General features: G+C 51.8%; 1 protein-coding gene across 2 annotated transcripts in view; it reads left to right on the top strand.

Moving 5' to 3' along the window:
- The window catches only part of Syt2 (synaptotagmin 2), a 98,103-nt gene that overhangs the window by 33,569 nt on the left and 37,009 nt on the right, over positions 1-27,525 (top strand). Inside the window, exon 1 of one of the 2 annotated variants that reach the window (XM_055598197.1) lies at positions 22,491-22,553. The exons of the other annotated variant lie outside the window; for it this stretch is intronic. The gene's annotated coding sequence lies outside the window, so the exon portion shown is untranslated. Of the gene's footprint in view, positions 1-22,490; positions 22,554-27,525 lie in introns of those variants that run through there. 2 annotated transcript variants of the gene reach the window in all.

Below are 27,525 nucleotides of genomic sequence, written 5' to 3' on the forward strand. Positions count from 1 at the left end.
TTTTTTTTTTTTTTTAGTGTGCTAGGAATTGAACCCAGGGTGTGCCTAGCTAGTGTTCTGCCACTGAGCTACACCCAGCCCTTTTATGTCTTTTCATTGAAGGGTGCTAGTCTAGCCCAAGGACCTCTTCATGACCTTGTCTAAACCTAATTACTTCCCAAAGATCCTAGCTCCGCACACAATGTCTGCAACACAGAGATTTTGGAGGGACATGAGTCTCTAGTCCATAATACTACACTTATCAGAAGCTTTATATTTCATTGTTAGAAAACAATGTGGTACTGTTTATATTTTCTGTTTTCCTGCGGAGCTCTTCAATGTTGGCTTTTTACGTCAACAGTTGTTTTCTATAGTAGCTACTGACTCCCATACGTGGTGTCCCTGCTAAGTCTTCCTCAAGGCACTTGGTGATCCTCAGACTCTTAGCTTTCTTCTTCTCTCTTCTCTTCTTTCCTCTTTTTTTTTTTTTTTTTTGGATAGGGTCTTGCTGTGTGGCCATGGCAACTCACTATGTAGCCCAGGATAGCCATGAGCTCATGGCAATCCTCCTTTCTCAGCCCCCCATGTCTTGGGATTACAGACATGAGTCACCATTTTCAGCTATTGTCTTTATGTGCTAAGCACTGTTTTGCCTTTTCTTTCTTTCTGTGTTGCCCAGGCTGACCTTGAACTCTTGACCTCTTGCAGGCTGAGATTATAGGTGTGTATCACCACAGCAGTCTTTGGTAAACACTATTTTTGACAAATCAAATGATTTTTGGTGTGTGAAACCAGAGCCTTGCACATGTTCTAGGAACATGCTCTATGACTAACATACTTCTATCCTTTTCTAAAATTTAAATTACTATATTTATCTTTCTAAAAAGATTTGTTTTACTTTTTAAAATTATGTGTATGAGTGTGGAACATACGCGCACATCTGTGGAGGCTGTAGGTGTCAGATCCTCTGGAGCTGGAGTTACAGGCAGTTGTGAGGCACCTGACGTGGGTGCTGGGAACTGAACTTGGGTCCTGAACGAGAGGACAGTGCTCTTAGCCAGCTCTGGGCACTTTCCAGTCCCTTATTATTCTGTGCAGGGTCTCATGTATGCCAGACCGGCCTTGAACTCACTGTGTAGCGGAGGATGACTTTGAACTTCTGATCCTTCCACTCCACCCTTCAAGCTGAGATGTCAGGCATTTGCCACAGCTGTTTTGTAAAGTGCTTCATACTGAAGCAGGACTGCCAGCATGTGAAGTGGCAGGTGCCAGAGCAGCCAGGTTCCCACCCCAGAGCCATCCTTTTTACTTTTATTCAGAGATCATCTGTGTTGTCCTCTGCAGAGGACCTGGGGACATTCTTAAGGTAGGGCACCCGATTCTAGTTGAAGGCATAAGCAGAGAATGAAAAATCAGGTTCAGTTCCATCTGTTTCCATTCTGGTATGTGCAGAGGAGGCTCCTGTCCTAGTTCCAGGCTAGGACAATCGGCAGCTGGGAGCTCTGCTGGACTCTGGCCACAGACTTGTGTTTCTCTAACCAAAGGGGCAGAAGGGCTGCGGAATCACAAAGGCCCCGGGGCAAAAGTGCCTTTCTCTTCTCCTTTCCTTTTCCTGTCCTCTCCCTTTCCTTTCCCTGTCCTCTCCTCTCCCTTTCATTCCCTTCTATTCCCTTCCCTCACCTCTCCTCCCCTCCCCTTTCCTTCTCTTCTCTCCCCTTCTCTCCTTTTCCCTCCTTCCCTCCCTCCCTTCCTTTCTTCCCTTTTTCTGAGACAGAGGGTTTCTTTGAGTAGCCGTGGTTGTCCTAGAACTCACTCTGTAGACTAGTCCCAGATCTGGAATTCACAAGGATTAAAGGGCGTATGCCGCCACCACCTGGCCAAAAGTGCCTTTCTGTTTTTCTTGTCTGCTGTGTGGTGGCCCAGAGCTTCCCTGGGGTGTTACAGACACCTCCACCCCCACCACCCCCATTGCCAATTCATTTGCTAATCTTTGCTGGGTCAGTCCTTAGGACCTGATTTACTTCTGCTGAAAGTGGATCTGCCTTGGTGGGGGTGGGAGGGACACACACACTTGGCCACCTATACCCCTGGTTAATGCCATCAGGGGCTGTGATCCTGGCCTAGGCAAACAGAGCACTCATGCTCCAATTTGATCTGACTTAAGCCACAGTGGGTCATGGCTGGCTCTGGGCCACAGTCATTCCCCAAGCCTCGGTCAGGTTGTTTTTACAGGTGAGGGAGCGGGGCCATGGCTTTGTTTCCCAACAGAGGACTCTTATCGCACTGGTTGGGCGTCCATAAGGATGATATAAAAGTTACTGGGATCCAGTGGGTACCACCTGTTTCTTTCACTGACCTCGCTGCTCACTGGGCCAGCTGACAGCGGGCTCTTCATCGCATGGCCTGCTTATGTTTGTTTATTTGTTTGTTTGTTTGGTCTCAGTCTTGTTATGTAGCCCAGGCTGGTTTGGAACTTACTACGTAGCACGAGCTGGCCTGGAACTCACAGCCTGCTGGCCTCGGTCTCCTGAGTGCTGGAATTTCAGGCATGCCACCAACTACACTCAGCTGGACTGGTCCTCTGAATAGCTTCATGTACCTCAGCACAGACCAGGCTACACACCCGGACCCCAGCAGCCCTCAGATCCCGGGGAAGCGCCAGCGGAGTGGAGGTGGGATGCAGAGCGGGGAGGCCAGAGCGGGAAGCACCGTGTTTGAAGTTGCCTGCCATCCACAGGACACTGGCAGGCTGTTTCCCTTGTCTCATCAGGGGTTAGCCATGTCTGTGCCTGACTAGTCAGCCTATGCTGATCATAGCAGCTGAGGACACATGAAGGATGGGTTTAGTGTGGAGTGGCGACCGGGGCTGTGGGAGGAGCCTCCTCGGCACACTGCTTCCTTTGCAGCCACCTTCAGACCGTAGGTAGGCAGAGGGTGAGTCACAGCCACATCCCACCCATGCTGTTCTGAGCGAGCATTGGACGTTACGGATGGCCAGGACCACATTTGACTCCCAGCTCTCAGGGACTACAGTAATTAATCCTCGCAGGGACTTCATTAATCTTGATTTAGTGCTCAATGTAGTGTCCTCTTTTCCCCTTCCCCTCCATTGTCTACACAGTAAAGTGACTGAAGGAGGCCGTGATTCTTGGAGAAAGCAGCACGGGGCTGGGGTGGGGCTGCCACAGTTTAGCACCTCGGAGCCTCACCATCCCCAGCCAGACTAACTGTACTGCATGGAGATTAAAGGGGTGGATGCCCAGTCCTCCCTCTGTCTCTCATCTTGCCCCTGCCGCCCCTGCCCCCAGTCTGGGTTCCCTGGTCCTGAGAGCAGCATGTTTTAATTACTTCCGTCTGCTCCCCAAGCTTGGGTGGGGTCCTCTGGGACTCCATAAGTTGCCGAGGGCCTAATCTAACAGTGAACATCATCTTAGACACTGAAAGCCCCTCACTTGGGAACCCTGGCTCCTATTAGTTGTGGCATCCTTGGGGTCCTCCTCCTCTTCCCTCTTGGCTTGTGATGAGCCGTTTTCCCCATGGTCATGGGCAATACATGCCAGGGAAGACAGCGGTGCTGCTGAATGCTCGGGTGGCATGTGGCCTCACTGCTGGCTGGACCCATAACCTATGCAGTCTTCAGCCCTCTTACCACGCCAGCTATGACACACGGCAGCAGACAGATGGTGGAGTCTCCGTCACAGCTGGCCTGAGAAGCCTGGGATCTGGTGGTGGGCTGCCTGAAAGAGAGAGTCAATGCCTTTCTTCTACTCAACTATGGTTCTAAGTTCTAGTACAGGTAGGAATTACACGTTGGCGGGGATTTCGAAGCAGCGTATTCTTTAAAGAGTCCCAGAGACTGACTAGTGAAGCGACTCCCAGAATCTCCTTTTGTGCTAGTAGCTGCTGTTTTCATGGCTTTTATGGAACTGATGGACAATGAATTTGTTAAGTGAAGCCCAAACGTTCAGAATCAGCCACATGTCCCCAAATTCCCGGGGCTTAGACAAGAATGAGATACCACACCTGAGTGCCACAGGCCTCTCCCCAGCCCATCAGTATACCCTGGCTTGTTAGTCTTTGCTTGGTGTCTTTGCCATCGACACCCAAGCTGACGTTTTCCATCATCTTTGCCTTCCGTGTTCTGTGAGAGATGCCCTGACCAGTGGGCTTGGAGTCAGGTGGACTCCAGCCTCAAACCCAGCTCTGGGCCGTAGCAGCCGTGCAATCTTGTGCAAATTTATTAATCAATTTCCCTTTGAAAATGGGTGAAGAAGCATCTGCCTTGCAGAAATTCCCCAAGGACTGAGTTAACACTGCTGCACAAAATGGCCAGCACAGGGCCTGGCACGGAAAAAGCACGCCACAGATGGTCATTGTTGTGGTCCTTCCTCCCAAATAAAAGTCTCCCTTCCCATTGTCCCAGTGTCTAGCCTTGTAAATCTTGCAATTTTACCCACAGACATCACTATCAATTTCCACTCCTAACTAAATGCAGAATGTAAGCACACTCTCAAGGATGTTTTAGTGTTTGCTTGAGTGATACGTTATAAACTTTCTAAAGCAATTCCATGTATATCACTCATTTATCTCCCACAGCACACCTCAGGGGGTTAGACTGCATGAAAGGGAAGATTTAAGGCAGATACTGTGTGCTTGGTGCAGCTTCCTGTGTGTGTATCTGAGTGTGGAAGTGATATGAGCAGACAGTCATGTGTGTCTGTGACTGTGAGTAGCTGTTGTTAGGGCTCTTCAAATCACATCTCTTCTCTTCCTCCAGAAGGGTCCCTGCACCCACTTCTGTCCAGCTGCTAGATGGGCTTTGACAGTGCTGGTGAGGAGAACAGCTAAAATGACTGGGGAACCTGCTCAGCGTCCAGCTAGAGACTCTCTAGGACACTACACAATAAAGCATCACCACCTATTTCTGAAATCACTTACAAAGATGGAGACAGAATCAGTGTGGCTCTTTATTCTTTTGTCTTCTGTTTCCTTCCCGGCTTTGCTCGATCACAGGTAATCTTGTTCCCCAAGCTCTCAGGCCAATGGAATGCTGAGAATCTGGGGCCACAAATCCACACTGCGGAGAGGGGAGGTTAAGAATATATCCCTGTTCTGACCTTCAGCTGCCTCTTTGGTGATGTGTGTCTCCAGTTCCTAAGTAGATGGTTAATAAATTTGCACAAGATTGCATGACTGCTACCTCTGTGTCTCCAGTTCCTAAGCAGATGCCCCCTGCTTCTGCCTGTCCTGATCAGACTGCCTCCTGTCTCCCTCCAGCCGGAAAGTGAACGTGGGCTTCTGCTATTGCCTTTCTTTGGATTGGGTCTTCTCTGTCAGTTTCTCTCTTTCTCTTCATCTATTAATCAATCACTCCCTTTACCTGGGATGGGTTTTATCTCTCTAATTACTCCCACAGCCCTCCACCCCACCTCATGGTAAAGACTGTGGGCTGAGATTCAAGCAATGTTAGATTCGTGACTATGGGAACACGGTGTTCTCTGAGAGCCCAAGAGATGCAGAGTTGTCACAGAGTTGTCTTCTGCATGCCCAGGTACCTCCACTGTTGGCTCTCAATCCCTTCTCTTTATTCACATGACAGGCCATGGGGAGGGTTCAGAGTCCTAAGGGCCCGGAGGCAGCCAGGACTGCTGTGTGAGATGCCAGCTTGTCCCAGTTTCCTGGATGGGGAACATTTCCTGGTACTTAGAACTGTAGCATCTTGACAAGCAGGCTGGCTCTAGATTCTGCTGAGGCAGCACACTGAAGTGATAGATCACTAGGGAAATTTAAGTTAAATCAGTGGTTTGGCATCATGACAACCTAGGTAACTCTTTTCAACTGAGAGATGCTGACAAACTTATTTCATTGGCTCTTTAATGAAATAAATTGGTACCCATTTTCTCTGCTTCCTAAATGAGCAATTTTGAACCTAAAATTCTTTTCAATAAACACCACAGATAATAAAATATGCACTTTGTACCATGAGCAACTAAGAAGAGGGGCAAGATGGAGGAGGAACAATTGGGGAAGAGAAGAGACTTTGAGGACCAATACCACCACAGGGATCCTAATGAATCCCTAAAGGAGAAACTGAAGAGATCAGGTGTCACTCCTGAGGTAATGTTCCCTCTCTCTGGCCTTCTGGGATTGCACCACCAAAGCCTTCTCGGGTGGCTGGGGCCTTTCTGAAGCAGAGATGCATTTCCCAAGCTGTCTTTTCTCTGAATGGCTCTGGTTCAGTGTGGACACACAGTCATAAGCTCATCTGCCAGCTCCCTAACAAGTGTCTTCTGGAAGGACCCCTGTCAAGTGTATTTAGCCCAAGTATTGGCATATAAGAGGTGTTGTTATTTTTTGGTGATGTCATGGAAAGAATGTCAGAATGCTGAAAAGGTGTGAGATGTCTGTAGAGTGTCTAGACAGGACATAATCTTTGATCTCATATTTACATAAGACATGACAGCAAACAGTCTCAGTCTCGCTCTTATTCCTTCTCTCTCCCTTTCTCCTCCTTTCTTCCCTCTATCTCCCTTCCCCTCCCTTCCTCCCTCCCTCCCTCTCTCTTTCCTTCCCTCCTTCCCCCTTTCTCTCTCTCTCTCTCTCTCTCTCTCTCTCTCTCTCTCGGTGTGTGTGTGTGTGTGTGTGTGTGTGTGTGTGTCTGTCTGTCTGTCTTCTTTGAGACAGGGTCAGATGTAATCCAGGCTGACTTTGGACTCACCATGTAGTTGAGGATGACCTTGAATTTCTGATCTTCCTGTCTCTACCTCCCAAGTGCTGGGATTCCAGGAGTGCACCGCTATGCCTGGTTTTATGTGGTGCTGAGTGCTGAGAATGGAACCTAGGATTTTCTGAATGCTGGACAAAGACTCTCCCACCTGACGACATATACACCCTCAGCTGCTAGTCTCTTATTCTACTTTTCCTCTCTTATACTTTCATTCTAGGGAAAAAAGGACTTTTTAGACTGTGGTGAAGCCTCTTAGGAGACTGTGGGTGAGAAGAATAAGAATAGAGTGGATATGAATGAATAGCTTTCAAGCTATTTTAAACTTAAATTTAGTTGATGCCCCATCGAAGGCATACTATATTCAGCAACGAAAAGCAGTGAGCTACTATTACCTGTAACAACGTGGATAAATTGCAAAGGAGTCATGCTGAGCCCGAGGCAGCAGCTCAGGAGAGTGCAGATTGTATGATTCACTTACAGGGCAGTTTCAAACAGCAAGTGTAGGTGGCATGGTGATGCACACCTGGAATCCCAGCACCTCAGAGGTAGAGGCAGGAGTACCAGGAGCTCAAGGACAGACTTAAACATGTAGTGGATTCAGGGCAAGCCTGGGCTACATGAGACTACTTCCAGCAAGAGATAAAAACAAAGCAAGACAAACCCAGGCAAATGGAATCGGTGGTAGGAAAGACAATTCAGTAGTAACCGGGACTGATGAGGATGAGGTGTATAGGGTCAGAGAGGCACGGGAAAGCTGTTTGGATGATAGCAATGCTGTGCTTCTTGATTGAGGTGGTGGCAAAGTGTCTATACATTTACCGATTACTCATTAATTGGACACTTAAATTAATATATACGCACGGTATATATTCGTATGTATATTCTATTTATAAGTCTACACATTTATGTCTATGCTTATTCATTTTTGTGTATGTGTCTACTGTGGAAATTTGTGTGCACCATGTGTGTACAGGTGCCTGTGGAGGCCAGAGTGTGTTAGAGCCCCTGGAACTTGAGTTACAGGTAGTTATGGTTGTCTGATGTGGGTGTTAGGGACCAAACCCCGATCCCCTAGAGGAGCAGTACATGCTCTTAACCTCAGCCATCCCACCAGCTCTCAAATTAGTGTGTTTTATCGTATGTTTGTAACTGTACAATTTGTTTGCACTTGTTTGGAAAACAAAAACAGGGCCAACGAAGTCAGCTAGAACCCACTGCTATCACATGCTCTCAGGGAACCTAAGTGGGACTAGGATTAGCCACCCTCCTCCCAGCTAAGGATGGACCAGAATAAGGGGCCTGGGGCTAGATTTTCCAAGGGCTGCTTTCTAGGCAAACCCTCAGCTAAATCCCCAACCTCCAGAAGCCTCTTGGGCAGTTAGAAAAGGTATGGGGTGCCTTTCCTTTCTGCAAGTAGAAAGGCCCTCCCTCCGCCCCTCCCCGGTGCTCACACCTCCTGTTTGGGGAAGCCTAGTTCACATGATGAGTGAGTTCACCGTTCCTACCGAGTTGGATGTAAAGGAAAAATGTGAACGTGGAAGAGTATATCCTTAGGGAGCTGGCATACACTGCCCAGCTACTCCCTAGAACTATGTAAATGAGACTCCTGCCTAATCTCTGTGGCGACAGCATAGATACCTCAGCCTGTCTGGGGAGTTTTGCTAGAAAGTGTATTGAAGGCAGCAGGGGTGAGGAGGTCAGGCAGCTGGAATCCTGGAAAGCCTTTGAGAGGGGACCTATGCCTCTGAATTTCTGCCCCTGCAAGAAGCGGGCTCTCTTGTCTTTGTGGGTTCCTATAACATTGGTGCCACTGATCATCAGTCTACCTCTCAGCACTAATCAGAGAGCTGCTTCCTTCGGTAGATGGCAAGTAACGTAGAGGCCCACAACTGGTCAGGTGTTGAGAATAAGAGACTGCTGAGTGCTTAGCCCTGAATGATGCATCTATACCACCCTCGAGCCACCACAGAAGAGGAGGCAGATGAAACGGTGGGTTCCCAAACACGACAAGACAGATGCACGTGTGAACTCAGGTCTTGTGACAGCAAGACCTGCACAAGTTCCAGCCAGGCAAAAACACCAGCATGAAGATGAGGGGTTGGCACTGAGCCCTGCCGCTAGCTGCGGAGCATTGCTGGGAGAGCGAGAGTAATTTTTCTTCTAGGGCGTGACCCCTGGTAGGTGGACCATGTTGGAAGGATTGGCCCCACACCCAAGAGTATTTGGATAACACAATTTGTCCTAGATGGGTTTAAAGACAAAGAGAGGAAATGAAGTTGGGTTGGTGGGGGGGTGGATCTGAAAGGAATTGGAGGAGGGGGTTGAAGAGGAGTAAAATATATACAACTCAAATAAGTAATAAAATGCTATTTAAAAGTGATACTCTAGGTACAAAAGAAAAAAAAGAAGTTAAGAGTGATAGAGGGAAATAGGCAGCCACGGTTTGGATGTCTGCACTGACCTGAGAAACGACTGGGGAGGAAGGGCCACATCCTAGAAAAAAAGAAATTAAGCCCCACTTGGCTAACTGTAGCCAAGCAGAGAGGAGGAATGGCCGAGGCTTGGCAGCAGGTGCTGTTCCGGGTGTGCGGTGCTGAGTGTGGAGGTGAATGAAGAAGTAAGCGGCTAGATGAGGCTGGACTTCCCTGCACTTGAGCCTTTACCTCTAACCACAAGTTTGCAGGAAGCACTAGGAGCTGAGCAGGGAGGGGAAGCGCCCAGCTGGCTCAGAGTGCGGATCGTGAGCAGGACACAGAGCGCGGGACAGTGTGCAGGGCAAACCATCTGTTTCACCCACTTAACTGGTGAAGAGGGGAGAAAGAAGGAAGCGGGGTGTACTGGTGCACACTTGCAGTCTCGGCACTTGGGGGAAGGAGGCAGAAAGGCCAGCTACACAGTGAATTCAAGGCCGCCTTCCTGAGTGAGTTTCAGGACAGCCAAGGCTACACAGAAAAACCATGTCTCAAAAAACCAAATACATACACACACACACACACACACACACACATATGTGTATATATAGTGTATATATGTATATGCACACATATATTTATTTATAAAACACACACACACACACACACACACACACACACATATATGTTACTGTTCTGTTGCTGTGATGAAACACCAAGGTAAGTTCTTAAAAGAAAGCATTTAATTGTGGGTTTGCCTACAGTTTGAGAGGGCCGGTCCCTGACCATCATGGTGGGGAATGTGACGGCAGGCAGGCAAGCATTCAAATATATGAGCCTATGGGGGCCTTTCTCATTTGGACCACTGCAGGATCCTTCCCACTCATTGGTGGGTAGAGCTAACGTGGCCACCGTTCTTTTTTACATACCTATAATCCTGGTATTCAGAGGAAGTGCGAGAGGAGTTGTGGCAGTGTGAATGCCAAGCTCAGCGCAGTAGCACAGATACCCACAGCACTTTACTATGGCTGCTGCTGTCCCCTTCCATGGGCAAAGGGCAAGCTCTGCCACTGTCATTACAGTTACTCACATTGCCAGACATTTTGTTGTTATTTTATTTGAGATGGGGTCTGCTAAAGCTTAGGCTGGCCTTTCACTCATTTAACATTCTTCTAATTTATTTATTTGGTGTTTTTTTTTTTTTTTTTTTTTTGGAGACAGGCTTTCTTTAGGTAGCACTGTCTGTCCTGAAACTCACCATGTAGATCAGGTTGGTCTCAAACTCACAGAGATCTGCTTGCTTCTGTCTCCTAAGTGCTGGGATTAAAGGCGTGTGCCACCACACGGTAATCCCAGTATTTGGACAGCCTTAGCATTCTTTTTAAATGGTGTGTGTGTGTGTGTGTGTGTGTGTGTGTGGTTATGCACATACCACACACTGATGTGGCTCTCAGAGGACAACTTTTGGGAATCTGTCCTTCTATACTGGGAGTTCTGAGGTTCAAACTTGTCACTGGGCTTAATGACAAGCGCCTTTACCTTCGGTGCACCTCCATGGTCCCAACTTTGAATTTCTAATCTGCTTGCCTTTACCTTAGATAGTTAAGGCTGAGCCAACAGTCAAACAAAGCTTTGTGTCATGCCAAAAGCCTGTATTTGGGAACACAGAGCACATCTTACGGTGAACTTGTCATGGGCCTGAATAAATTGGGAGCATACATTCTTGGCTCAGAGAAGGTGGTGCCTTAGGATATTTTCAGCCACTCAGCCCCACCTCCTACTGACTTATCCTCCTGGGCCTGGTTGTGTCTGCCTGTGGTGTGGTCACGTGCGTCTCCCACTAGGGTGGGAGCTTAGTGAGGTCAGACCCCGTCTCGTTATTATCCTATGTCCAGTGACAAATGCCGTTTTGGTGTCTGGAGCATTCCCAAGGTGTTTGCCAAGTGAGTTAATGAAAGAGCAACTAGCTTTGCTGTCAACTTTGAGCAAATCGGGGCCTCTTTTGAGCCCCACCCTAGTTACAAAGCACAAAGATCCCTCTGTGTCCACAAACCCTCAAGAGGCTGCACATACATCCCAGTGGTGGAGGACCTGCTTAGCAAGCGTGAGGCTCTGGATTCAGTTCCCAGCACCGAGAAATAATTTTACATTTTCCAGGAAGCACTCCAGCAGGGTGCTGGAGGAGGCCAGCACCTGCAGAGTGTTCTCTTTGAACACCTGCCCGCTTGGAGCTCGGCGTGGAGCTGGCAGGCTGGTGATGGATGTGGGATTGGCATGAAAAATTGAGGCCATGGGCTGAGCTCTCCCTGCCAGGCAGTTCAGGGGCTGCGGAGTGGTGCGGGGCAGCCACGAGGGAATGTTATCAATAGCCTGACACAGCATGTGGGGGAATTAGTTAACCCTCATGTGTAATTATGAGGCATTGCATTATACAAAGGGACGGAGGTGGTATGGGGAAGAAGAAATAGTTTGTATCCAACAGTGATCGTGAGTGAGCCAGGGAGAAAGGCCAAGCCATCCATATCTTCCCGGTGCTTCCTCTGATCTGCAGTTGGTGAGGCCAGCAGGTGGCCTTTCGGGATGCAAAGGAGGGGAGGGACAGTTAGCTTGATACTGCCCTAAGCCTTAGGGTTCAGAACTGAAGGCCCACAGGACTTTGGTGGTCCCTAAGGACCCTTTTCCCCTTGGATTTCTTCTGACAAGCTTTAGAATCTGGCAGTGCTTGGCAGAGTGGGTTAGACCATGGCAGGGAAAACCAAAATGCTTGATAGCAGGGGTGATGAGCTGGGGGAAAGCAAGCAGGGACAGAATTCTGCTCCTTGCAAGTGTGGCCTATGTCCACACAGTCCTGGGCAGTAGCCTTGGGACTGTCTCTCCTGTCTTTTGGGATGATGGTTATCAAAATATAGCCCATGGACTCCCCGTTCAGAATCCCCTGGGAAGACTGAACTCACTCTCACTCAGTGAATCGGAAATGAGCCTGGGAATCTACATCTTAAGGAAAATTCCAGGAGACTTTTTTTCAAATGTCTCTTAATATCTAGGAACCAGTGGGTTATGGCCTCCTCGAAAGAGATTTCTTGCCATTCTCTGCTTTCCTGGGCTAGTTTCAGTCTCTGCTTACAGAGGGCATGCCTTGTCATATAGTCCTGCCTTGTGAGATATGGGTTCACATTTGAGGAACCTGAGGCTCTGACGAGCTAGTGACATTCCCTCAGGTCACAGCAGTGAGAAGGTAGCATGGTTAGGGCCCAAATTTGGGCTTTCCTGATACGGCTTCCTATTTCGTGGAGGGTGCTCCCCTTCATATTCACCCCCATCCCGCTACAGGCTCTTGTCTGGAGCTCAGTGGGAGGAGAGCTGTCTTTTCAGTCTGCAGTGACCTTGTGCTCCGGCCTGTCTTGATGGACATGTAGGAGATGAGGGGCAGCCTCTTTCTGCAGACAGGCATCAGGCTGCTTTCACTGAAGACCTACATGCTAGGCGCAGCACCCAGGGAGTCTGTGGGCAGCGGGTAAGCTCCTAGAGGAAGCAGCCCTGACCCTGTCGACCAGCCTCCTTGTCCCTCACCCCGACTTCCATGTCAGCAGCTGTCACCTGCTCGGCAGATGGGCCGACTGGCAGTATCCCTCCCTGGGTTGTTCCCAGATTGGCTCTGTTGTACCCTGGCTGCCCCTGAGCTACAGCCATCTGTGCCTGAGAGAGACTAAACATCACAGAAGGGCAGACGGGGCCCTCCCAGCCCTTCCAGGTTGTGGGGAGAGAGTTGGGGATTGTGTAGTGCTTACACCTCCTGTCCTCAGTTCAGGCACCTGAGGACCAACACAAAGCTGTTGAGCCTTTGCTGAGGTGGAAATGTCATGTATCCTCACTTATCTAGCCAAGTGGTGTTGCCACAATCTATGGCTAAGCCGTCTCTGCGACCCTCTGTCTGTCAGCTAAGTGACCCTGGTGTCTCTCCAGGACAGAGTTCCTGAAAACCTTTCTCTGAGGAGATGGAAGAGAAGGGCCAAGAGCAGTGCTAGGTCTGCTCCTGATTTAATTCAGCCCTTCTTCTGGATTTATTTTCATAACTGATTCAGCTTAGTGCCTTTTCCTTCTCTCCCTCCCTCCCTTCCTTTCTTCCTTTCTGAGATAGAATCCTACTATATAACCCAGGCTGGCCTTGAACTCATGATCCTTGTGCTTCAACTGGCCGGGAACTGGGATTACAGGCCTCTGTTGCATTGCTTGGCCATTGTTGCCTTTCTTTTCTTTAATTTTTTTTTTTTTTTACAATTTATTCACTTTATATCCCAATTTTTATCCCTCTCCCTTAATCATTGCCTTTCTAAGAAGAAATGCAGAGCCTGACATTCCCTGACCATGGAACCTGAGACCTGAGGACTGCAAACAGAGGCTGAGTGTGGAGAATCCGTATGCCGGGCAGTGGGAGAGAGGAGGGTCCCCGCAGCTTGCAGTGTTGCTACTCTGCAAGAAGAGGGCCCTGCTGCCCCCTGCAAAGGTTCCTTAGGACAAAGACTTTGCTCAGTTCTCCTTGAGCCCATCCCCAGCCTGACCTCTGTGTGGAGGAGGCTCAAGCGTGGCCCCCAGGGACCCAGAAGCTCGGAAGTGCTCTAATTCAACAAACATTTCTGTTCAATCTGCCCGGCCTTTAGGAAGGGAAAAATCAGCCACTTTATGTTCCTCTGGCCAAGAGCAGGGTCCAGGGGCTCGTCACTGACAGGCTGGTACCCTGAGAGGAGGCAGTGGACATGTTCCCAGGCAATCTGGCCACCCCTTTTTGAAAGCATTTGGCTTCACATTTCCCCAGAAAATGAGGACTTTTAGGATAAAAACTAACACCAACAAGAAAAAAAAATTGGACCACTGCAATGCAGTGCGGCTGAAATGCAGGCTGCCCAGCATAGCAGGGGACTCTCCCAGCACACCCGGACTGCTGCCTCCTCGCCCCTTCCGCAGCTGTTGTCACAGCCCTGAAGCCTAGAGTGTGAGAAGGGGAGGGGCTCCAGCTTTCCCGCCACCCAGCTCTGGACTGCCCAGGCAGAACTCAGGAGGCAACGGTGGAGACCTAGGTAGGGTGATCCGGCTGGGGAGGGGGAGGGCAGCACGCAGGGGTCCAAGCTGGGAAGCAGCTTCCTCCTTTAGCTCGTGTCCGACACTCAGAGAACCTTCCCTTAAAACCCATGCACGCCCATCGCTGGCCCCATTCAATGTGAGACACCCTCTTAATCTTCTCCACTCAGGGGAAAAAAAAAGCAGAGATGCCTTTTCCATCCACCCACTTACAGTACCTCAGCTTAGAGACTCAAACCCATGGACTATTGGGGCTGGAAGGGAGCGCAGAGAACATCGCATCCAGTCCCTTTATGGCAGGAGGAGAAGGCAGTTTAGCCAAGGTCACTCAGCTGGGGCAGAGCTAGTTGTAGAGCCCAGAGGCAAGGCAAGAAGGGATGGGAACATGCTGAGGGAAACCCAGCCAGAGGGCTCTCTCTACAGGGGCCCACGGCTTCCTCCGGACTCACTAATGAAGTCATCCAGTAACTGCTGTTCAAGGCAGCGAAGGAGGTGATAACGGGATCTGTGTGATTATCTCCCCTACCTCCTGCATGTGCGTGCATATGTGTGTACACACGTGGGGGGGAGTGGGGATGTGTACATGTGAAGATGAATGTGCATGCTTATGTGTGTGTATGCACGAGTGCACACATGGCTAAGTGTGAGGCTCACTTCTCTCCCCAGTGTCATACTGTGATCTGGTGCTGACAGCACTGGCCAGGTGCTGGGACATATCCCTCTGTCAGATTCTCATGGGCCCTTCACAGCCCTGGAGAGCTCCGGGCCCTGCCCCGGGCTCAGACCTTTGGCTTCCTTCATACCTCGGATGAAGGGATCCCAGGTATGCTTCAGGTTGAGGGGGGGCTGGTGTGGGTAGGTCATAGTCGGAGCCCCTTTGTCTTGAGGTTTGGAGGCCTTTGTTCAAGGACGAGACCTTGTCCTTTTCCTGTCATAGGCATTTACTTGTTTACCTTTTCCCATGTCTTCTAGCCACAAGCCACAAGCTTAAGGATCATTTCTGAAAAATATTTATTGTTGTTAGAATCGTGTGTCTGTGTGGGCGTGGGTGTGTGCAAAGGTGCCCACGGAGGTCAGATGTGGAGACCCCCCTAAGTCTAGAGTTAGAGCAGTTGTCGGCCACCTGACGGGTGCCGAGAATCTAACTCCAGTCCCCTGGAAGAGCTGTATGTGCTCTGAACCATCTCTCCAGCCAAAACTACTCTTCATGCTGCTCCTCTCTCCCCTCACAGCCAGTCACTTCTTGCTCTTTCCATCCTGAGTCACCTGACTCACAGCTGTTCTCAGCCTTCCTAATGCTGGACTCTTGGTACAGTTTCTCACGTTGTGGTGACCTGCAACCACAAAATTATTTTTGTTGCTACTTCATAACTGTAGTTTAGCTACTGTTATGAATTGTAATATAAGTATGTGATATGCAGTGGTCTTAGGTGAGCCCTGTGGAAGGGTTGGTTGTGGCCCACAGGTTGAGAACCTCTGTGATAGCATCTCTCCTGGATTACACAAAGTCTAGGTAATGTGCTACAGTGTTCTTCTCACTCGCTGTCCAGCTGCTATCTGTCCAGCCTTCAGTCAGGTCAAGCCTTCGCCCCTTTTCCCCCATCTCCCTGGGACAGCCAGATAACTTTGTTGCGTAACACTTTCCCATGCTTTTTTTTTTTTTTTTTTTTTAATGTATTACTGGTCGCATCACAGATATGATGGCATGCGTGTGTATGTGTGGTCAGGGGCTGGTGTCACCTCTGTAGGCAAGCCAAGTGCTTCACGAGGACACGATTTTGTTTGTTTTTGCTCACCGCTGGCTCCTCGGCTCAGCAGCGCAGTTCGTTCCTGAGGCAGGCCGCTGAGTGGATGGAGGAACTGGCAGGTGAGTTGAGGCAGGCTTTGTGGGCAGAGACTGGTGGAACACTGGTGCCAAGGGTCCAGCTATAAGACCTGGCCCGCATGCAGAGGGCTGTCTCCCGCACATCACGGGGCTGGTCTGTTAGTGGGGGAGTGTGGACAGCAGAAAGGCTGTGAGAATGTATCTTCTTGGGTCATGTGACTGAAAATATTAGACCTTGGGAGCAATTAGTTAACTTAATTAGCTCATCTATTTAAGCAGCAGCTAAAGCAACGGGGCCTGAAGACCATTTTGGGAAAGACACTCAATTATTTGCACCAATGTCACCCTAATTTCCCAGTGAGCTCGGCAGTGGCTGGGCGAGAGGAGAAGCATGAGCGCTCAATTAATTTCCCCATTTTGAGGCTGGAGTGAGAAGAGGCTGGCTAAAAGCAGGCTCTTAATGCCCGGAAGCCCCAGTGGCCATCTTGCTACTGTGCATTGACCCTTCTGATAAAGACACAGGCTCAGGTGTGACCCAGAGAGAGAACGAACGAGAGAAGGTTTCCCAGCAAGTCAGAGCCAGTGACATGCCAGCTCCCAGGTCCCCTGCCTCCCAGCCCAGGACCTCCACTTCACTGCCACTGATCGCCATGGTGACAGAGTGACACAGCATGGCTCACCTAGAGCAATGTCCAGAAATGAGGCCCCACCTCTGTTCTAGATTCTGGGCCCCTGTTTTGTCCAGTGCTTATATGAAGTGGGGTTGGACATATGTTAATTCCCTCTTCCTCGTTTCTTAGGAGAGAGTAGCCCATAGTCCCAGTTTTTTGCTGATACAAAGTCAGCAGTCAAAGGTGATGAAGTGTTTACCGGGTGTCTATGCTGTGCTGAGTGAGTGGGGTAACAGCAAAGAACCCACAGTGCCACAGCAAAGCCCTTGGAGAGTGGTGAAGGTCAGATGAGAAGGAAGTTCATGAGGCCTGGGTGCTGAGGGCAGGAGTGAGGAGCTCTGGCTGGCAACTGAATCAGGAGCAGTTCAGAGGCGTGGGCCGGGTGGGAGTGCAGATGTTGTGAGAGATTGGGGACAGTGCTGGGGCCAGAGGCATGGGTGCTGAGTAATCAGGTGGGCTCTGGGGAGGGCCTTCATCACCAGAAAGTAGCCCATTGGCTGGGTTCATGTGGGACAGGGTGTGTGTTTGTCTGTCTGTTTCCCAGTTAGAGTGATGCCATTGAGACAGCAAACCGTAGATGCAAAAAGACAAGGAAATTCTGCACTGGGGATGGACCAGCTTGCACTGCTGGCTTAAGAATCCAAACTCAAAGGTGGGAAAGAGAATTGGCCAGAACTTGAGCCCAGTGACCCAGAACAGAATTCAGTTCCAGGCATGGGTTTCCTTCTGTGATTTAAGAGTAGGTGATTTCCAAAGGCAGGTCTCCTGTCCGGAGCTTCTGTCTGGACCCCACACCTGCATGTCTAAGTGCTGGCGGGTGTTTCCCCCTGAATGCAGTCCAGGCTTCTAAACCAAACCAAACTCACACTCCACAGCCTCCCTGCACTCTGGTGATAGACTCCACGATGGCTCTGTGACATACTCACCTTGGATACCCGTCTCTTCCTTGCTTTCCAATGCAGTTTCTCCAGCAGGAAGCCTTCTAGTCATGCTAGCTCACGCCTGCCTTTCTACTTGCACTGCACTGCCACGAGCCACCGCGTCAGCTTGTCTGTACCTTAGCAGTACAGGCTCTGTTCTGTTTGGGGTTCCCTGGCTGCCCCGCCTTCAAACCTGTCCTTCTACAGCGCCTCCTTGCTCACAGCCTGACCTCCAAGGCCCCCTGACAATGCCTGAGTTTCATTCTGTTCCCCATCACTCCTGCCCACCCTGCTCATGCCTTCTGCTTGCACACGAGGCTGGGAGTCGCTGCCTTTTCACTGGGATCAGAGCAGAAGGTGGACTCCCGGTGCCAGTGAGAGGAAGCTGCCTTGGGAGTTTTCTTCAGAGCTGGCCCCACTGAGGCCCCAGCCACTCAGTACCCACGGACTGCTTACTTGCCTCTCCTTGCAGCTCTTGTGCCTCTCTCTGCTAGCTAGGGCTGTGACCTCCAGCATGTCATTCCCAGGCCTAGTAGAGTATGTGACACATACTGCATCCTCGGGAATGCTTATCCGAGGAATGTGGGGCAGAAAGTTCCAGGCTGCATTCTCTTTTTCTCTGCAGGAAAAACCCAACTGCACCGGAAGGAATGGACAGGCTGTGTGTGCTCTGGCCAGTAGGTGGCAATAGCGGTCACCATGTGTGAGCACGCTCCCCCTCAGGTGGGCAGGCTTACCTGGAGTGTTGTACCTTCAGGGAGGTACCTTCCTCCCACAACTGTGGGAGGCTGTTATCTTGGCTTCTTGAATTCTCTGGAGAGAGACTCAGTATACAGCTTCAATTTTCTTTCCGTCTTCAAGGCCCCTCTGCCAAACATGTATTCTTCATAGTTGGCCTGGGAGTTGCTACTCATGTCTAGGAAAAGCTCTCCTTGGGGAGAAATGAAGAGGCTGCCTTTGCGCACAGCTGGAACTGGAGCTGTGACAGGAAGATAATAAAACTGGTGGTATGGTCTTGGACCCTCCTCTCTCTCCCCAGGAGGTGGGTAGCTGTCAGAACCCACAGATCAGGGCTTGAATACCTTGGGCTCTGGCTCTGGAGACTGGGGCAAGTCCTTTTCTTTTCCAGAGCTTCAGTTTTCCCACCTGTGAAGCCTGGGTGCTCCTGGGTCTGGGGGCTCCTGCTCTGATGGCTCAGGATGGGTGGAAGGAGGGGCAACATGGAGCAGGAAAGGGTCTCTGTCAGTATGAGGGTCGCAGTGGCACCTGCAGGAATTAATACTCTCTGAAGAAATCTTAATTGCCGTGTCTTTGGAAGGGAAGCAATGGAACTGTTATTTCATCTGGACAGTGAGTGAGGAGGGGCTGGGTCAAAGTGAAGCGCGATCATATACCCACTCAGTGTGCTCTCACACCTTTGTCATCTTCTCGCTCAGGAGAAGCCTGGGGGGACTTCCAGCAGGGTTTCTCTGCACTGTGCAAGCAGCAGTTTCAAGCTACTTGCAGGGAACCAGCTGTGCTGTGCTCCTGGAGTAAAGCCTGGGGGAGGAGCTGCCCGCTCAGGTGACACGGACAGGAAACGCACACCCCGGTAGCAACAGGGAGAATGCAGAGTGGGTTTCAGGGCACCCCTTCTGTGTGTGATTCCCTGACCCCCATTCCATCAAGGAGCTCTGGAAATAAAGACAGGGGTGTGTGGCTTCAACGCAAAGAGCCAGCAGCAACCCTGTCTATTGGGGAGGGGCTTAGAGCTGCCATCTCACTGCGCTGGAAGGGGAGAGACACTTTGTCCATAATATGTGGACCTTATTTTGAAGGAGGCAAGAAACTTTCTTGGCCACTCCTGAGTCAGCCAAGGAATGCGACCACGGCTTGGAGCTGGGTTGGTTTGAGGCTAACTCAGGGTGAACCCAGAGAATTGGTCGCAGCCTTGAAGAGGCGAAGCCAGGTGAAGAGGGGAAGAGCTGGTACTGGCTGTCGTTGGCTTTCCCCAGGAAATCTAGAGCAGAAGTTAGGGGCTCAAAAGCCACTAACTGAGGTGTGATGGCAGGGGAGAGATGCAGATGAGAAGTTTGTGTCCTAGGGAGACGCTGAAAGCAGTGGAAAGCTTAATGCCTTCATCAGCGGAAGTGAGACCCTAGACAGCTTGCCTTAGTGCCCTTACACCCACCAACCCCTTAAGCCTCAGGATGATAACCCTATTTTATAGTTAAACTCCTGTGCTCCGAGTGGTTGCATTGTCAAGTCCCATCATTAACTTGTGGCAGTCTTGGCATTTGCGAATACCTAGCCTCGTGGCATACTTGCTTTCCCGTGTTCTTGGCGGCTAGACCCAACAGGAAGGCCCCTCATGGAAATTACAGTTGGAGTATTGAGGATGGGAACAAGAAGGGACAAGGGGAGGGGCTAGCAGTGCTGGGGGTGGGGCCGACGTGGTAAGATGTGAGGGGAAAGAGGACAGTGCCCTGCTCTGTGAGAACAGCATGTGCAAAGGTCCTGGGACAGGGCAGGGCATAGCCTTCTCAGGTCCTGCAGGGAAGTGTAGACAGCCGAGGGCTGGGATGTGGGCAAGGACAGAACCAGCTGAAACTGGAGATTGGGAAGAGACAGCACCTGGAGACTGGTGCAGAAAGCTTGAAGAAGACAAATAGGACAACTGCATGGAAGGAGCACCTGGGGACGAGGGGGAAGGCAGAGGTATGTTCTAGGGAAAGGCTAGCATCCAGAATCACAGGGCCCAGCTCTGGGCCACCATGATTCCTTGGTTGAGGCACCCATGTTTTAGGGGACCTGTTTCTTCATGGCACAAAGAAATATCCCAGCCAGGCCCTGAAACCTCCTATGATGTTTGCATGGATGAAGAGATCAAGGCTCTGAGGCTTGGTGTTACCACCCTGTCAGGGAATGCAGCCAGCTGTAGATGCTTTTCTCAAAGGACCTACCCTGTCTGCATAGACACCACCCGATCCTTTCACACACTAATGGAATTCCATGTAGCTCTACGCCAGGAAGTGACAGGCACACAGAGGCAGTCTAGAAAGTGTGGACATAGCTTTACAGATGGGCTTCATCTCTGCCTTCGACCCCATTGCATGGCAGCAGTTTTGAATTACACTCAAGGCGCCTCTTGAGTCATGCAGTAGTGTCATTTTATCCATCCCTGAGTACCGCCATTTATCCATTCCCATCATGAAGGCATGGGTTCTCCTAAGGCAGGATGCTTAGTTAACGGAAATCCTGTAGTCTAACCTGAGTGCAACCTGCTGAGCCTTCTTCATTGGGGGGAGGGGTATCGGAAGGGGCTTCCCCTCACACTTCTTCAGCCTGCCCACTCACACTTCGGGGCAGTTCTCACTCTCTGTGTGGCATGGGTGGGCACAGGTATGGGAAGACTCCTAGTACTCTGTATATGCCATCTTCCCAGCACCATGTGCAGCCCCTGCCAGGTGTCCAGGAACGTCCCCCATCAGGCATGCTGCATGGAATCCCCCAAACCAGCTTTTCTGTAGCCTAGGGGCCTTCAACAAGCAGCAGCCATTCCAAAAGGAGGTACTAGCTCTACCTCCGGCTGTGGATCTGGGATCCGGGAGCCATGCTGTGGAGCATTGCAGCTCCGATGGGACAGGGAGGGGAGGAAGAAGTTGATGGTAGACTGGGAATTTCCTGTCTCCCCCAGGTATGCCTGTGGGAAACCCTGGAAAGCCTAAGACAGATCTCTTCTCCTCTCCCCAAACGCACACTCACAGGATCACTTCCTGTGTCAGGTCCTGAACTTGATTCCTGTGTCTGAGTCTACAGAATGGGAGGGAAAGGAAGAGCAAGGTGCTGCCGCAGAGGGTGGAGCAAGCTGGACGGGTGGGCTGGGCTGGGTTAGCCTGACACTTCACTGGGGGACTGAGCTCCTGAGGGCTTAGCAGCAGGGGTGTTAGAGATTTAGGATGAAGCCCAAGGGATGAGGGGGCACCATGATTCCAAGCCTCCCTGCCACTCCCTACAGGGTCCCCACTCAATTGTGGAAACCCTTCCTTGTTCTAGAGGAAGAAAGCAAGATTTGGGGCAAGCAGGGCTGCAGGATACACACCTTTTGCGGATAGCTTTTCCTCTTCTGCATCCTTCTTCCCCTACCTGTGGGAAGACCCCGCGCCCTGCCGTGACTCCACCCTCCGGAGCCGTGGTGCAGTGCCCCCCGGACCACCCGCCCTCCTTTCCTCCCTTTGGTGTCTGCCTTCTGTTCCTCCTCCCTTTCTTTTCTCTCTGACTCGGGAAAACCTTAATCAGTGTCCCTGAAGAACGTCACTCCTCTCCCCTCTCCCCTGCGGCTCCCGGCTCCCGGTTCCCGCCGGCGGAGGTACCCCCTCCCCTCCCCCAGCCACTCTTGAGCAAAGAGCAGCTCGGAAAAGCTTGCGTGGCGGGGCGGGTGGGGGAGTGTCGTAGGAGGGCACTGCGCGGGCGGCGGGGGATTCTCCGCAGAGCCAGGGGGAGCCCCAAGCGGTTCCTGGGTCTCAGCTGCCCCGCCTGCAACTTCTAACCGTCCGCATGCGGTCAAGCCCTCTGCCCGGCGATTCCAGGCAGCGCCATCGGGGGCAGCCCCTCCTCTCTCCTCTGCACCCTCAGCGGGCTGTCCTGGCTGAAGAAGGGGGCGTGGGGTGCCGGGCCAGGTCCCTGCTTCCCGGGATCCGGGATCCGGATCGGGGATCGCCTCAGAGGGGCCGCACGCGCGTGTGCAAGCGGATGTGAGGAGCATCTCAATTGGCGGGCGGGGGAAGCGGATCAGGTTGTTACTACTGCAGAGCGCGCAAGCGGGCGAGCGAGCGAGCGAGGGAGCGGGAGAAGAGCCGCAGCGCTGGCCGGTGCGGGAGTGGGAAGAGGGGACTGGACTTCAGCGGCAGACTCCCGCTGCCTTCTCCACCAGCCCACGCTGACCGGCTCCCAGGACGTCCTCCGGTAAGAGCGAGCGCAGGCAGGAGCCACCGTGCGAGGGCACCCCATGCCCTGCAGTCCCAAGTGAGGCCACACCCAGGACAGCAGCAGCTTCCCAGGGCCTGGTGCTGGACCCTGGGGTAGCTGGGTCACCAAGTGAGACCGTGACTTTCTGGGCTTGGCACTTGCTGAGGTTTAAACTAAGCGCAGGACCAGCCCCTGGTGAGGTCTGGCTCCGGAAATCCACTAGTTTGTCCCGGGGGAGATGTCCTCAATATCCCAGGAACCCCTCTACCTCGACCTATTCTAGCGCTGCGCCTAGGATAGCACATCCTGGGACAGGGAGCTAGCTAGGGAGCTGGGGCACTCACAGCTTCAGAAACCTTGGGAAGAGGCGCCCCGGGGGGCGGATGGAGTGGGTGTGCGGTGAGACGCGAGGGCAGGGCGCGGGGGACTCTGCTCGCCCCCGCCGCAGTGAGGATGAGTTGGAGGAACCCACGTGCGCGGAGCTCTGGAGCCCCCTGGCGCAGAGTGGAGCGCAGTGGCGGTGCTGGCACTCTGCAGGATGCAGGACTCGCTGTCCTTTGCACCCCTCATCAGACCAGAATCTGGTCGGTCGTGTTCGCTGCCCGTTCTCTCCCCAGAACTTTTTCATCCTCCAACCAGTGCCATGGCTTTGTGCATCGGAGGAATCAGGGTTCTCAAGGATCCTGGCAAGCAGCCACGGACCCAGGAGGGGCGCCGGGAGAATGGGAGAGTGAGCAGGAGTGCTCTTCTGGGATTGCTGTGTGACCTTGGGCAAATGTGTACCCCAGGGAGTCTCAGTGTGATGCACACGGGAATGGGAATGATGTAGGGGAGAGAGAGGAAGGCGTTCCGGTGAATGAACCCATGGGTATGCCTGCCAAGCTGGCTGGGAATTCTCTGCCTTTCATTCTTGGCCTCTGCAGAGAGCCCTGTGCACACTTAGGAGGGAGGAGGGTGTCGATGTGGAACTCTGAACCCAGAACCCCAGTGGGGTTCAGAAAGCTTTCATTCCGACCTGTTTGCTGACCTTGAGGAGCTCATTTACCTCTCTGGGCCTTCGTCTCTTGATCTAGAAATGGGGCTTTGGGACATAGGGGATTTTAGGGTCTGAGGTCTCCCTGAGCCTGACACCTGCTGTCCCAATGGAAGGGGAAGAGGAGGCAGGGTACAGAGGACTAGACTCCAGGTATGTAGTTCTTTAACCCTCCAAGTGGATTGAGGCCTACAGGCTGGTCCTCTATCACTGCTCCTCCCAGAGTCTGGGATGGAGGCAGGCCAGTGTCAGCCCAGAACTGCTTAGCCTCTGCACAGGGCATAAGCTGGAGTAGATAGGAGAGTCAGAGGCCTCTCAAGGTCACGCAGTCCGGCCACCTCCAGAATCCTCCCTGCCTGGAAAGATCTCCAGTGTGAACTATACCAGCCCGTTGCACAGCCTGCACAGCCTGCACTGCCTGCGTGACATCTCATTGAGGTCCTCCTTGGGGAGAACCTGTTGGGACTTCATTTGAGATGAGTCTCTAGCCTGGCACCAGGTCTCAGGCACTGAAGGAAGACCCCCGGCTGAAGACAAGAGAGTCAGGCTGACTTTACAGGCTCTGCTTCCCATCTGTGTGCTCCTAGGTGACCTTGGGCAATCCCCTCTCTTGTCTTCCTGACCTGTATATGAAGAAGGTCAAGCTGGAGAATGCCCCAGAACCCATCCTTCTCTGAAGACTTGTGGCTGGAGGTCAGGGATGGTTCCTAAGTACCAGGAGGGTATTCGATGGGTGCAGATGGCCCTGGGACTGCCAGTGCGTGGCCTCTCCCATGCTTCTATCCCGAGATGTCTTGAGACATGCTCCGAGAAGTAGAAGCCTTTCCCAGGATCCACACAGCCCTGGAGTACCACCCCAGGAGCCCCCATTGTGCTGGTTACTTGCCAGTGACCTTGAGTGAGTGCCTTTATATCTCTGAGCTTCAGTGACTTCATTGTCAAAACATAGTGATAAAGGCAGTGGTGTTCTAGTGTTCCTGTGGAGATTAAAGACGAAACACGGGAAGAGCTTAATATGGCGTGGATCCCGGAAGAGCCGGAAGAGCCACGCCATTATTCATAGCATCACTCACAGCTCTTGGCAAATTGGCAGTGGGGCAGCGGGGAGGAGTGGCCATCGGGGGCAGAAGGAGGGCTTGGGACTTGCAATATCCTCAACCCCAAGGGGCCCAAAGCTTCCCTGAGGTGTGGAAGCAGCTACTGCCTCTGTCCCTGTCCCTCTGGCCACCATATGCTGTCTAGTAGGAACATCATAGGGAGGAGATACTGACTGGCTTTCTTACACTCTCACACCTAAGTTTCCTCAGTTCTGCCTTCCTCGTCTGCTGCCACTTCTGGTCCCTTCTGTGGTTATGACAAAATGGCCTTCAGCCTTCACCCAGGAACAAACCAACCAGATGACTAGAGAGGGATGAGGCTGGATGTCTTTGAAGTATGTGGCCAGTAGCAGAGCAAAGAGACCAGCTGAACCTCAGGGGGACTCTTGGGATCCTGGGACTGCACCAGACCATGTGTGCTGGTGTGATGGAGAGGGGAGGAGGGTCAGGGTTTATCAAGACCTGCTGTGTGAGCTCAGGTCAATTAACATCCTCTCTGGCTCTCCGCCTCCGTGAGGTGGAAGGCCAGCCTAGAAGGATCGCTGCTGGCCCTGTTGGCTGTTGGGAAATTTACTATGATCATTCAGGCATCAGTTGTTCACTGTCCCTTGGTGTCCATCTCATGACTCAGCCTGTCTGGGAGAGGTAATGACAATGCCCAAAAGGAGCCCCGAGGGTTAAGAGCAGAGGTTCCTGTCTTGGTACATTCCTTAGTAACTGTAAATTCAGGCCAGTTCTTTTACGTCTCTGAGTCTCATTTGTCTAATCTGTGAAATGGACATCATGTTCCTTGCCTTTTAGAGTTCTTAAGAAGATCACATGGGGGTAATTTATGGAAAACTCTTGGAATCTGAGGTGTTCCTGGTGTGATTGTGGGTGCTGCCTGGGTTTCTCTGGCAGCTGCCGCCATGCACAGGCATCCAAGAGAGTGCTGTGTTTCCTGTGTTGTCCTCCTGCTCTGCATTCTGGAGGGTGCATGCGCTGGTCACATGGCCTGGCATGTAGTGGGGGTGCGGCGGGAAGCTCAGCCATGGGGTGGCCGTCTTAATGAAGCTGTCAGTGAGGGGAGCAGAGGCAGAGAAGCAGGTGTGGTAGCCTCCCATTCTAAGCTCCCTGTGAGGAAAGGCTGAGAAGTGAGGCCTTTGAGGAAATGCAGACAGAGCCAGGACATTGCAGCCTGCTGGGGGTTATTGGGTAAGGGGACCTCAGAACAGAGGTGTCCAGATGGGCCTTGGAGCCGTCTCCATTTATTCCCTTAATCCTGATTGTAGGGGGACAGACTCAGAGTATCACACAGAGGGTAGAAACAGGATGGCGCTGAGTCAGCACTTTGGGGCTCTCAATCTGATGCTTTTCCATCTTCCTCGCTGAACATAAGACAGCTGCTTTCCACTTCTAGGATCAGAGCACAAGGTAGAGTGCTCTGATGGCAGGAAGTAGGGACCTCCTCACCCAGACACTGGGTTCTCCCAGTCTTACCGCCCCATTTTGCTGATGAGAACGTTGAGTCCTTAGACAAATACAGAGCTAGCACAAAGTTCCTCCGTGTCAGGCTATAGCTCTGTAGCCACCTCAGCCACCCTGTCCCTCTCCTCTCAACCCTGATCATGAGAACAAACCCACATAGGCTTGGAAGTAGGGAGCGGAGGTGCCCACAGGTTGGGGAGAAAGCAAAGGCTAAAGGACAGACATCTGATTCCAAGACAGGCTTTGCTTTTTTGACCCATCTGGGATGGCTGCTGCTCTGGGCTGACAGGCTGACAGCCTGCCCTGCCTCCCGAGGAAAGAGACAGCAGCCAGCGCTTTGCTCAGTTCCACTGGCCAGCCGAGTGAAAGAAAGTCAATATTTGCCCAGCGGCGAAGGACGGTAGGACTTGGGCTGGGACGGGGAGTGTGGAGCTGGGGACTGAGCAACTCTGAGCTCCCCGTGGTGAAGAGCCTTTTGTGTGTCTGATGAATCCTGAGATGGCCTGGTCGGGCCCACACGTCCTCCCAGCAGCCCTCTCCCCTAACATATTCCCTTTATTATAAGCTGATGCCTCCCCAGCTTCTAGCCCCCTAGAGAGATGGGATTTGAGGCTTTTTGTGGAAAGGCCTGCCAGCAGATGGCCAGATGAGCTGCCTGCAGAGGGCACAGAAAGGCAGGCTTCCTCACCTGAGCCCCAAGCCCAGGGACAGATGTGCAGGCCTTGGCAGGTCAGGAGAGGCAGAGAATGGCTTCTTTTTTGCCTTTGTCATGCCACCTCTGCATTTTCCCCATCTGTCCTGAAGTTAGAGAGGGGCCAGGGGAGGATAGGTCTTGCCACCTCCCTCTGCTGAAATGACATTCTTGGACCCATGGCACCTACCAACTTTTGATTTGTGTGGCTCATAGGATAATGCCCTAGAACTTAACATGGGTGTGTTTGGAGGCAGATGTGTTTTCTGTGTGCTAACAGGGTTAGACTCCAGCAGGAAGGGCTTGTGTGAGGTAGAAGGAAGGCAATGGTTGCGGAATCACTAGTGGTTAGTGAATCTGCCAGTTGGGCACCCACAGGAGGCCATCTACTGAGCTTGCTTAGTTCATTAGGAGCAGTCAGCGTTGTCACCTGACCCTGGAAGGGACGGCCACCAGCTCAGGCCAGAAAGACCAAGAAGCCATCAAGAGGAGTGTCTCTCTGGTTGAGGCTGCTAGCTTCAAGCCTGCCTTCAGCTCGGACTTCAGAGTAGATGGCTGCCAGGGACAGATTGCAGCCTGGCCCCTGGCCCTCCCTCCAGCATGGGGCTCCTAGCGCTAGCATCCTTCCTTCCTTCCTTCCTTCCTTCCTTCCTTCCTTCCTTCCTTCCTTCCTTCCTTCCT

The sequence above is a fragment of the Psammomys obesus genome, unplaced genomic scaffold (genome assembly GCF_907164565.1).
Source record: "Psammomys obesus unplaced genomic scaffold, mPsaObe1.curated_primary_1811, whole genome shotgun sequence".
In the NCBI taxonomy this organism is placed as follows: Eukaryota; Metazoa; Chordata; class Mammalia; order Rodentia; family Muridae; genus Psammomys; species Psammomys obesus.